Source organism: Chiroxiphia lanceolata, chromosome 3, assembly GCF_009829145.1.
Source record: "Chiroxiphia lanceolata isolate bChiLan1 chromosome 3, bChiLan1.pri, whole genome shotgun sequence".
Classification (NCBI taxonomy): domain Eukaryota; kingdom Metazoa; phylum Chordata; class Aves; order Passeriformes; family Pipridae; genus Chiroxiphia; species Chiroxiphia lanceolata.
This window is the reverse complement of record NC_045639.1, coordinates 77,628,268-77,640,843: the sequence shown is the minus strand read 5'-3', so window position 1 is coordinate 77,640,843 and position 12,576 is coordinate 77,628,268.

Sequence of the window (12,576 nt, the reverse complement as noted above, 5' to 3'; positions counted from 1 at the left end):
TGAACTTGTGCAGCTTCAGTGTGTCTATAGGAAAACATCTCAGGCAGATGTGTAGATAGGTAGACAGGGAGAGGGGGAGGGTGGGGAGAAGGGAGTGGAGGGAGAGATAGAGGGAGGGAGATATTTCGTTCAATTTATTTCTCCTCCAACATTTCTCATAAATCCATTTAATTCTCTCCTTGTACTCTGAAAGGAAGGTAACATCCTTCCATGCTTCTAATCACAAACCCTTCACTTCTCATGGAACGATTCAATTATTTTCCATCAGTCCTTGCAGATCTATTCACTTTCTCCTACTGCTTTCCTCTTACACTATTCAGTGTGAGTGGGCAAACTGCTTATAGAAAGCCTGGGATTAGAAATTAAGGACTGAGGCAGTTTATTGGTAAAAACCAAGCAGAATTACTCTCTGAGGAGTTGAAGGGAGTTTACTTGGAATCTGACTGTATTTTACTTGGATCCTTTGGGTCCCATTAGTCCCTCACTTTCATTATCCTAAGCACCAATTCATTTCACTTACTCTCACCTTTCCCTATGGCCATATTGCTTACAATACCATGATACAATGATTTTATTTCTTTGTTTTTGTCTATGAAACTTTATGGACATAATAAATAAAATACACTTTTCTGATATATTTGCAACAGTAACTATACCCTTATGCATACAGATATCAAATTCATGCCCATTGCATGAATATTTTATGTGAAGACAGGTTCTAGAAAGAAAATAAAAAAACTTTAGTATGTCATTAATGATTCCCTAATAAATACTTCTCTCACTATAAATCAATTGCATATTACCTTGGTCAGGATAATCACTTTTACTACTGTAGGTATTCATATCTCATAAAACAGTTGATACTATTTCTGGGTTAGAATGAATACTGAATGCTGAATACTTCAGATAGTTGCCTGTCTTTCCAGATATGTTTTTAAAGCAGTAATAAGGCTCAGATATACTGATTTTCATTATATATTATCTTGAGGTTTTGAAATATACTCGACATTATGTGCTACCTGTATAAGGGATTTCCAGCTGACATCTCAAGTGCTTATCTGTGTGGGATTGTACTTATTATCTAAGGGTCCATTGTTAGTCCCGTATCAGTTTAGAAATTGTAATACATGCATATATTACAAATATAAGTTAACTAGAGTGTGTAGAGGAGAAGAGTGAGAGACCAGAAGTGTAGTCTCACTACACTTTATGTGGGTGCATATTTGTAAGTCTGTTCTTTATATGCTTTATGTCTGATGATTTTGGCTCATTTTGTGCATTTATTACAGGTGGTAATTTTTTTTTTTTTTCATTTCTTACACATCTGATGTACTAAAAGCTGTAACCTCCATTCAGGGCCAAGTTGAAAGAAATATTTAATTCTTACAGAAAGGAGCGTGCGTAAAGCTGGGTTCAGTTCCTCCATCAGAGAAACAGCAGTTAAGCTATTCATTAGATAGTCTCTGAATACCTTGATATGATTCAAAGCCCATTCTTGTTTAAATTGGGTCTTACAGGTACAGTTTAGTCCTCTCAGAGGTGAATGATTTTATGTTGCATGATGAATAGTTTGTGGGGGAAAAATTAAAACCAAAATACTCAAACTTCATATTTTTATCTTCTCAAAAACTTGCATCTACCTAAATGATCTTTTTTAGTAGATTTGAGGTCTTTTTGTTTTGTTTTTAAACTGCAAATGGGGATAAATATGGGGATAGTTTTCTTCCTGCACAGGGTATTTCTCTTCCCATACAGGATGTTAGTTCAAAACCTATAACCAAGTTTATGCTGACAAGTTCTATCCAAAGATTTCATGCAAATCAGATTCACACTGATTTTTGGAATTGAGAAACATAATGAGGTAAATGAAAAATACGTGAAAATAAGAGAAGAAATATAAGGTGGGAGTTCACTGGTGGGAGTTGTCAACCTACCTACACAGTAGCCAAAAGAATCTCTTTTCCTTTTTTGTTACAACATATTCTACTGACTTCTCTGTGTTTTAGAAGTTAAAATTCCTCAAGTGGCCTAAACTAGTACTAGTTCATCAAACTCATCTATAGACTGAGTACAACTGTGCATCATCAAAAATAGGTTGCCCTGTACTGAAACAGAAAAAGGAAACAGATGGCATGCAAAACCAGAGCTGTATAAATTTTCTGTCCTGTGACAGATTTTGAAGGTAAGTTTTTTCTGTATCATTTTGGAATATAGAGTAAGAATCTGGGAATATATATATCTACATATATAAAAAGATGACATAGAGAAAAAATAGTGAGATAAACATACTTTTTTTTTTATTTCTTAACATTGAAACATTTGATTTCAAGGGTTATATAATATTTTTTCAAGTTTTTATTCTGAGTTATCAGGGAATTTCAAAATGAGAATCCATTTTGTATCCAAATGATAAAGTTGGTTTTTTGTGTTTTGTTTTTGTGTGTGTTTGTTTTGTTTTTATTGTTGTGTTTTGGTTTGGTTTGGTTTTGCTTTTGTTTTTTTTAAATACCGATACAAAATCATTGAAGTCTGAAATCCTTTTTTTTTTTTTCAGATCTGAGGGGCTTCTTTATTATTTTTTTTTTAATTTGGAAGATTGTTAAAAATAAACATTCTTAATACAGCTATGGGTTTTCTTATGAGAAAAATATTTTTTTTAAATATTTTCACAATCAACTTCATCCACTGTATGAATCAAATATTTTTATAAAACCATCCATAATTTTATTCTGTATCTGACCTTTTGGTTTAACAATAATCTCCACTCACATCCTCATGGAAATTTAGAGGGCACAATTTTTAATGCTCTCTTCAGGCTTACATTTTCTTGCAGGCTCAATGAATGCATTCAACTGAACATTAAGAGTTCACAACACCCATCTCATAGTTGCTTTTTTGTTGCTGTTACTGTAGTTGTTTCTCCATTCTTTCATAATGTACATAATGTAGTTTTAAAGACATAATCTTGTCTGATATAAGGTGCTTATCTCCATAAATCTTGTTATACCTATTGGAAATTTCATTTACCTAGAAGAAACACTGGACAAATCAGATAAACCAAGTATTTTGGCAAACCTAAATACTTGGAGGTTTTGTCCCTATTATCTCTCAATGACTAGTTGTCAGTGTTCTTTTCTGTGCTCTATTTCTGTGTAATGGCAAGATGCTAATAAGAATAAATTTTAATGTTGGTTTTAGGTATACTCAATGTATGTTCAGAAATTATTTTGAATTATCTTTCAGACAAAGAAATTAAATTTTATTACCTTCTGAACTGTCTTTTTGAACTCATAAGATGTCCTAAAATTGAATTTTTTTCATTAATTCATCCTATGTCTTTGTCAGCATTATAAAAATACTAGAACAAAGTACAATATTCCAAGTCCTCCTTCTCCTTTAAAGAAATGGACAAATCAATTTGTTAAAAACTTCCCTTGAAATGTCATGCTGCCTTGCCTCTGTAAAATAAGAATCAAACCTGAGTCCATATTTCCATAATTCACAGTCTTCCTTTAACCTGAAGTTTTAAAATATCCATTACAATATTGGTATTATGATTTAGTACTTGCAGTGTTATTGACTTTTCCAATAGCAACAATGAAACACAGCAAATCATCCTACTGACACTGGAGAAAGCAATTAGTAAATTAGGACAGAATGTTAATCTACTCTAACACTCAAGTAGGACACACTTATCAATCCTTATCTGCTTGGGCTCTCTCTAACAACAAAAGCAAATATTTATCTAAATTTCCTTGGGTAGTAATTCCAAATAGGGTACCAACATATCTAACTTGCTTTTTTCACAACTAATTTAGAGTAATCTGAGGTACCGTGTTTGAGTTGTTTTATTTCTCTCAATATCAATGTCTTTTTCTCTTTCTGATGGCCATGGAAAAAGAGTATATTAAAACTGACTGTGCTAATGTACTTGGAAAAAACCCACACTCCCGAAGAAAAAAGGTTAGGGAAGGGAAGATGCAATAAGACAGACAAAATGTGATACTAGCAAGTTCAAAAGAAATGTCAAAAGCTTAGTGAAGAGAAATGGAAAATATCAAGCAGTTCTCCTAAACAGAGTTAAGACATACCTGAGGTGATGACTCATCAAAAATGTAACATAAAACTATCTGTAGAAAAAATAATATCTTAACATAAATGACTTAAAAATCCATTGATACATAATGGTAATTATAACTTTGCACTGGATATATTTTAATTATCTGAAGATACAATGGGCTATATATGTTTTTCTAAATGTGGGTGATGTAGTGTGCTTTACTACTAACTTCCTACAAGCCTTTTAATAGTTTACTTGACATTTGTTATGGGGGCAGTGTTCTGAGTCTGAAGAGATTTTATGTCCACCCCTGATGCTAAAAAGAACAGTGACAAGGAGGCTGGTGATAGTAGATGGCAGAAAAAAAAATGTTAACTGTGAATTAATTGTGAAAATCTTGGTCAGAGAAACTAATTTTAAGTATATTTGAGGAGGACTATGACTATAGCATGAAATTCTAGCGAGTTTTTGGTAAGGTTGGGTTCAGATGACAGGGATGTGATGCTGAGAATATTTTGGCAATATATTTCTTTCTGGCTCCTTCCTGAGATATTAGGATTCCTCTTGGCAAAGAAAAGCAGGAGAGGCAGTCACTAAAACAGCTGACTTCCAATCAGATGCTAATTATTAAACATTTGAGAGATTTTGGGCAGCCAGAAAAACAGGGTAAAATGTAAACACCGTCATAAGGACACCTTATTCCAGAAAAAGGAAAACACATTTTACCCTATCTTGTGCTGCCGGATAACATTTCAACTGAAGGGTTTTTTAGTAATTGCAGAGGAATAGATTATATTGAGATTTTCCTTTCAAATTAAACAAGACTGCCCTTCAGAAGTACAGGATTGAAAAAGATGTTTTTGTTAGTATGCTGAGATTTCTCTAAAATAGCCTTGCTATTCCTGATTTGTTCACTCTTCCAATAAAGAAACAAACCTCTATTGTGTGTCTTTGTTCTCCCATATCTTCTTGCAATAATAAGATACCAGCAAACTTCTGTCACAAAAATAGGATTGTTACATACAGTTAAATTCTTACATCCAGAAATGAACTTGTGTACTGTGTCACTGTCCAACTGAGCAGCCTCATTGTTTTTAATTAGCATCTTCAGGTTGCAGTCTTATGTATGCTACATTCCTTGCTCTTAGAGAAGCATTCTTGTGGGACTGTTTAATTTCCATAATTTATTTAGAAGACATCTGCCTCCCACCATTCCTCTAATACTCTCATCTGCTTCAAAAATTTTCAAAGGTGTTAGGAGCTATATTTTTAGTGACAGCTTATTTCTTCTTGGCATATTCCTGGTACAGCAATGTTGGCAGACCTCATTTTACAGAATATCCTGGTCTGTCATGTATTAAAACTGTTCTCTGGTTATCCAAGCACTTAAAATACTTGTGAGTGTCAGGCTTGCAAGTGGATGGATATTTTTTAGTTTATATTTAAATGCCAAGAGAGTAGCTAAAACATCCAAAGAGGCAGAGCTCTAAAAGATACTCATCTGATCCTCTTACACATGCAATACTTAAAGACATGTATTGGACAAACTAAACAGCTTGATGATTTTGATTTCAGGCAAATGCCTGAAAGATATATTTAAATAAGTAATAAAACCCTAATATATATAGACAGTTTTGAATAACAATTATATATGCCATGGTATTTAAACAGATAGTCAAATGAATCATCAAAAGTGAAGGCTCATCTCACAATCATGTTCAGCAAATAAAAATCCAACCATTTTTTATTTAAATGTTTTTAGATTATGTGATAACCTTACCTACACCTCTTTAGTTGTTATAAATAATAATAAAAACTGCTACCAATAGGTCGGGTACAATTCATTTAAAACAACATACTAGGAAAAGGAAAGAGGGTCCAGTGATAGGAGCGACAGCTTAGAGCTTGGAAGACAATTGGGATACCTTAGCATTAATGAAAACTCCTTGTGCTGCAATGCTTCCTGAGGATAAATACACTGGAGCTGTTACAGTAATGAGGGCTGTGTAGGTAATGCAGACTAAAAGGTGTTGCACTTGAGTGTTTGTTTTGTGGCATTCTAATGATTCTAACATAAAGGGAAAAACCTGAAGGAGACATGAGCTGAGATCTGCTGGCCTGATAAGCAACTTTGGAAAAAATCACTCAGTTTTCCTCATTTCTTTCTACATAGCCATGACAAATAATCCCACTTTTCATTGTACAACATCCTGCAATTACTTTATGACATATGTTATCTCAGCATATTATTGCTGTTAATAAAATTGTATTTATTTTACTTTTGAAAAAAAGGTGTAATGAAGATGTAAAAAATCCTCGCTGTGAGCCTCTACTTGCATTTAGAAGAAGAAAATACACTTCGCTTAAGTCATATATTCTGGTTTTTTTTCCTCAAATCCTAATATATTTTTATGGAATTAATGGAAAAATATGGGAGCCCTCCAGTGGTGAAAATAATATATCTGTATTTCATAATGTAGCTACTTTGCTGCGACTGTTGCCTGTTGTGACATAAATACCGTAGTTTTCTGACACATATGAATTCTGATACCATCTTGATTAACAGGACTTGATGTCATCCATCATTTGCCTGGACATGAATATGAATATGTTCCCAGATGATATTTGTAAAGCCAAGAAAGCCAAATTTGTCTCACATTGCTTATTTTCCTATATAGACAGGAAAAACCTCAGTGGCTCTTTTTTTGTCTGTTTACTTCCCACTAGAAGTCGCATGGGTTAATCATGTTCTCCCATTCCACAGGCTTCTCTCCTTTAAAGGTGTGTGGATGAAAAGGGATTTACAATTGTAGTAATAGAGATGTTTTTTTGGCCCAATCCACCCATTTTTTGGCTTCCTATGTTATCACATCAATCCAGTCGCCATTTGCCTCCAGAACTGCACTCCCCTATGTAAAGCTGTGGGACATCCTTTTGGAAAGGCTCTGGACAGCTGGCCAGTCACTGCCTTGAAACTGCAGCCTCAGAGCACATTGTACTTCTTCAGCAAATGAAGGCACATTTTGTATTTCTATGCCCAATTTACCATAAAAAGGAGAGGTTATTATTTCTGTGGAAAAAACTTCGTGCTCTCCAAGAAGCAAATGGAGACCATAATCTGCTTTCCAAAAAAAATGTAACCATATCTTGCTCCACTTACACCTGAAGAGTTCACTGGGACTATATTCCCTCCCTAAACATTTTAATCTGTCAATAGTACAAAAAAAAAAATGCTTAATATGGAGCTCTTGTACCTTTAATTCCAGTTTGTAAGACTTTTGGACATTTTAAAATTAAACATGCCAGCACAATTGTCTGATGGCTTCTCCTAGTGAAGTTTCAAATGTGAAATTAGTACAGTTTCCTTGTGAGTGATGCACATATAAAATACAAATGTCTGAAAACCAGCAGACTTTTCAGAGAACCCTTATGTAGCACTGGAAACAATAGGAAACAGGAAGAGAAAAGGATTAGACGTTTGTCTTCTTTTTGATGAGGGTAGCTTTTTTTGGAAACACATGTTGGATAAGAGCATGGTGATACCAAGTATATTTCTTTGAAGCAGTTGGTATCTGGGATATTCAGAAGCAGTCCACAGCAGAAGCTGTACATCCAGAAGCCTGCTATAGTACGGTTATGTGCACCACAGTTGTCACAGGTAGATTCAGAAAAGGCATAGGAAAGCTCATCTTAATGATAGAGATGCAAGAGTGCACACACCCCCACTGTTTTGCTTTGTGTTTAGCCAGAGGAATATTTCTGAGTACAGAGGGAGGAGGAGGAACTGTGTTTCCTTCTCATTTTGCTTTCTGTTTTGTTTAATTTCAAATCTAAAGGCAGGAGGCAGGCCACTGAAGCATACAGAATATCAGAAATAAGTTTTTAAGAGGCTGAATCTACTTCACATCCTTAGGTTTTGTATTTCAATAAGTTTTAACATTTTACCATATCTTATACAGCCGCTGCGGGGTCTAGGACTCTTTTTGTCATGGAAAAATAAAGACCTCATTTAACTGATGGAGCTACAGTGTGTGATGTGTGTTTGTTGGTCTAAGACATCTACTCTTTTTATCAACTACTAACTCCAGACACCACTGAGTGTCCTCTGTCAGGCTGCACGTAGAGGCAGTGGATCAGAGTTATACACTGCTCTCCAAAATAAGAGGAAAGGGGCAAGGAAAAATCTGTGTGCTGCAGGGACTAAGTGACAGGAAAAGAGATACTTTCAGCTGTGACTGGGAAGTTATGAAGAGATACTTTCAGCTGTGACTGGGAAGTTATGTGATTAGCATGTGATGGGGTGCTAACCCCTTAACCACTGGCTCCATAAAGATGACTGACTTCCAGGGAGACTCTGACCTATGTAATTGGACAAAAACAGAGCTGAGAGGATGCTGATTTTAGTTACCAGGCCCACATTATGCACAGTTCACTTATCATTAGGAGATGTTAAAAATATGCAGTGGATCAAGCAACAGCAACTTTGGGGTGTGCATGGCAATTCTAATAACCATGGGTACTTGGATCAGCTCTCTGGCTGGATTGGGGCCACCTCTGCAGCCCCCTGAATTCCCCAAGGGCCCAACAGTCTCATACCATTGCCCTTCACCATCTTTCAGATCACTTCAGCACCAAGAGTTTCCAGTTGCAGCTGCTGGAACCATGACTCAGCAACTAGGAGTGCCACAGCTGCAATTTAATTGTCCAAGAGTTTTATATTTTTCACTTGGAGGGATGTATAGGGAGAATAAGGAAAAAAAAATGAAATTTGTGAATGATGAGTAGCTTTAAGACCCAACACATTAATTTTTCTCTAATTGTTAAAAAAAAACCCACCAAAAATACAGAAATAAAAAAGTTCAGTTGTGCTTTTATGATAATAAAGGAATTCTGCAGTTCTGACATGCAAAGACATTTTGTTAAGTTTGTAGCTCTCTGCTGATCAAAATAGAAATTAAATTGACTGATTTTAATGAATGTTTACTTAAAATTTGCAGATAGTTTCTAGCTTTTAGTAACAAAGTAAAATTTTGTTTTGGCTCAGTGTTGGACTTGTCAGCCAATTTCAATTATATAGAACTTAGATTGCTCAGCCAGTTGTCTCATGAAAGTCAATGGAGGGATATGAGTGAGTATCAAATAGTAAGTCTCCAAGGTCCACATTTGTATCAAAAAAAGTGCCGCAACTGGAGCATCTGTCCATTTACACTCACTGTTCACGGAGCCTAGATGGCAGACATCTAGGTTAGACTTTGATTAATGTTTAAATGGTAGAACTAGACAAAATAATTCCTACCTCACTTTCAAGGTGATAACTTCTATATTTTCAGTTGGATTTTTATTTCCCTAGTTCATCCTGAGTAGCAGTTTGCTCGGACAGGGACTTCACCAAAAATGTGATGCCCTTTTTTTATTGCCTTTTATTGCATTTGCTTTTCAAACACTGATTCATTTTTGCCTGTAATTACTCAGTGGCTTCATAGTAGAATCATGTAACACCTTTAAACATTTAAACACAATAAATACTCTGGAAGGATTGATTTCTTTCATTGTACAACTGAAATTTTACTGCCATCTGTCTAACTATTAAGATTATCAGGACCCTGCACTATAAGAAAAAATTATCTAACTATTTTTACTGTTCTACTGAGTCTTAACTGTTTCTATGAGTTTCTATGAGACTGAATTTTTTCTTCACTTAATTTTTGTTTCAATGATATATATTGATTTTGCTTCCTCTCTATATAAGCATACCTAAGTAGAGAATGTAGTTCAATAGATTTTACAGCTCTATAAGAAAACAAAGTCACATAGCAAACATAATGTTCTCAAATATGTGAGAAAAGTCTGTAAACAGCCTTCTTCTCCAGTGGCTCAATCCTAACATTAAGGTAAGATATTCCTCAGTGAACACACAGAAAGTATATTTTCTTGAGACTCTGAAAATAATAGGATTAACATCATTATGATGCATTTTAACAAAGTAATGGGAAATAAAGAGCAGAAAAAGACAATGTATGGCATTGATTACAGTTCTAAAACCTAAAAGTAAGAAAAAAAGATGTGAGAGGAAAAGCTTACTCTGCCTTTTGTTTAAATTTTTTCAGAATCTTTTGAAAGTGAAAAGAGCTCTGGACCTCATATACTTCCTTACTTTCATTTTCAGGAAAGAAAAACACAGTGTTTTTTGTCTGGCTTTCTTTTTTGTTCCATCTTTCTTCTGTAAACAGAAACATTATTTAATTTCAGTGTGAGATTTGTCATATTGCAAAAGTTGTGCATGATTTTTTATCAATTGCTAGGGCTTTTAGACCAACAAACAAACAGAAACTTGTTTCAGAGACAAATTCTGAACCTTAAAAAAAGAGTTCTGACTTATCTCTGATTTGAAAGAAGTTTATCTCAGACCAGAATCACGTTTAATTCAGAGAATAGGCACATCAACTCATTAGTTTAAACACGTTTCACTGCAATAGACTCACTTGCTTATATTTTCACTTTTAAGCAAAAGTCAATATATATGCATTGCAAGATAAGATACTTGGATGTTCAATAGAATTGCACAACTTGCTAACAAGACATTTTAAAGAACTGTGATGAGAAATTTGAATGCAGGTAGTCTGAGGGCTCTACGTAGTATGACTTCATTTTAGCTCTCTGGAATAAAGCTACTCTCTGTCCTCTAGTACGGAGAAGTTGTTTTTGATTCTTGACAATGAGTAGCTCAATTTCATTGAAGTGTTTACATGGTGAATCATCTCTGCTTAGTTTTGGCTTACCATAAGAACTGAAAATAAATAAAAAATCCACAGCGAATCCCTATAGAGTGGTTTAATGTGCATCACAGCACACTTGTAATTTAACGTGGGCTAGTAAGCTTATTTGCATAATATAAATTTTAGCCCAGTTTTATAATGAATTAGCTGTGTGAGTGCAGTGACCCACAACTGGCTACGCTACTAGAGTTCAGTAAAAGTGGGGACATAGTACATTTCCTTGTAGCAGCTCAGTTGAATTGCAAATTCAACCAATTCAGCCAAGGGCATGTTTTTTTCTGAAAGCATCTGGGAACACCATCACTAGTGCAAATGATCCTTTAAGCACATTATTTTTTTGCTGGTACTTTATTGTTGCCTTTCCAATTAATTTTTTTTCTTCTATTTTCTATGGGTTTTTTAGACAGTAAAATTAACAGGGTAAGTACTCAAATATTATTTGATGGTGATGAGTCATTAATATTCTTAATGCATGTATTAGTAGGTACATTTCAGTTCTTTTTCACTATATATGAACATTGGATCTCTATAACATGACAGAAAACAAGATACATTTACCATAGCCAACATGAAACAAGCCTTTAACTATCTGATAACAGTTCCTGACGTTTATAGCACAGCTCCTGAGGGCCTTAATGACCATTATGTCAAGCTGAATCTACCATTAATATACCTCACTAGTAAGGAGTAAGTATTATGGGTTTTATCCCGGGTGTGAAAAGTCCATATTTCATAAGGAACTTCAGTCTAGGTGAGTTATTAAAAAGTTCCCCATAAGGAAAGAAACAGTCATTCTGTTTTCTTCTTCCTCTTTTTTTTTTTTTCTGCACAGTTTCTGCCCGCTGAAGTTTTCTTCTCTTCAGAGGAAGTGGTCTGCATTTAAACTAAAATACTAATCAGATAGCTAGCCAAGATTATTATTTTATAAGGTTATGTAGACAGAAGAGGTATAATCCAAGGTTCATCTTCACATGGAACCTCAAATCTCAAATATATTTAGCAGGACTTTCATATTTTCATGATGATATTAGGCAAGAATTTACTTTGTTTTAATTATTATTATTCAAGACCTGCTTCTAAAGAGATCAAGACACAGAACACCACTTAACACAACAAGCAAGAATTGGAGAGAAAGGTTTCCAAAAGTGACAGATCATTTTTGTGCATTCATTTTGGATCCAGATCTGGGACATTCACGGAGTCATTGAATCATTTTCATTGGAAGTGCTCCCTGCTCCTCATCTCCTCTACCCTTGCTCAAAGCTGTATCAAAGAATTTGTTCAGGACTTGTCCTCTCCAGCTCTGGAAATCTGCTTTCAAGAAGCTAAATCATCACACAATAAACCCTAAACCTACTTGACATTCATCCCTAATGTAGATCTTCTCACCAAACACCCACAGTAGATGCATCCCAAAGTATGCGTTCCTTTTTCAGATCTTGTTCAGGTGGGGTTTCCCCTGTGTGTGTATAAAGGCTAGAATTAATACAACCTACTATTGTGCCAGGCACCCTTTGCTATCTCTTTAATCAATGAACTGAAATTCAGAGTTTCTTGGGCATGATTCATCTGAGTGTATAGTAGACTTCTAATACAGGCCAGATGAAGAGTGCCCCAGCGTGTCTTTTTTTGCTGAATCCATTGCCAATAAAGGGATCCTGGGGAGATTAGCTTAGGTGTAGACATGTACACATCTGAAATTAGGGGAGATAAATTTTATCTATGGACTTTTCTTGAAGT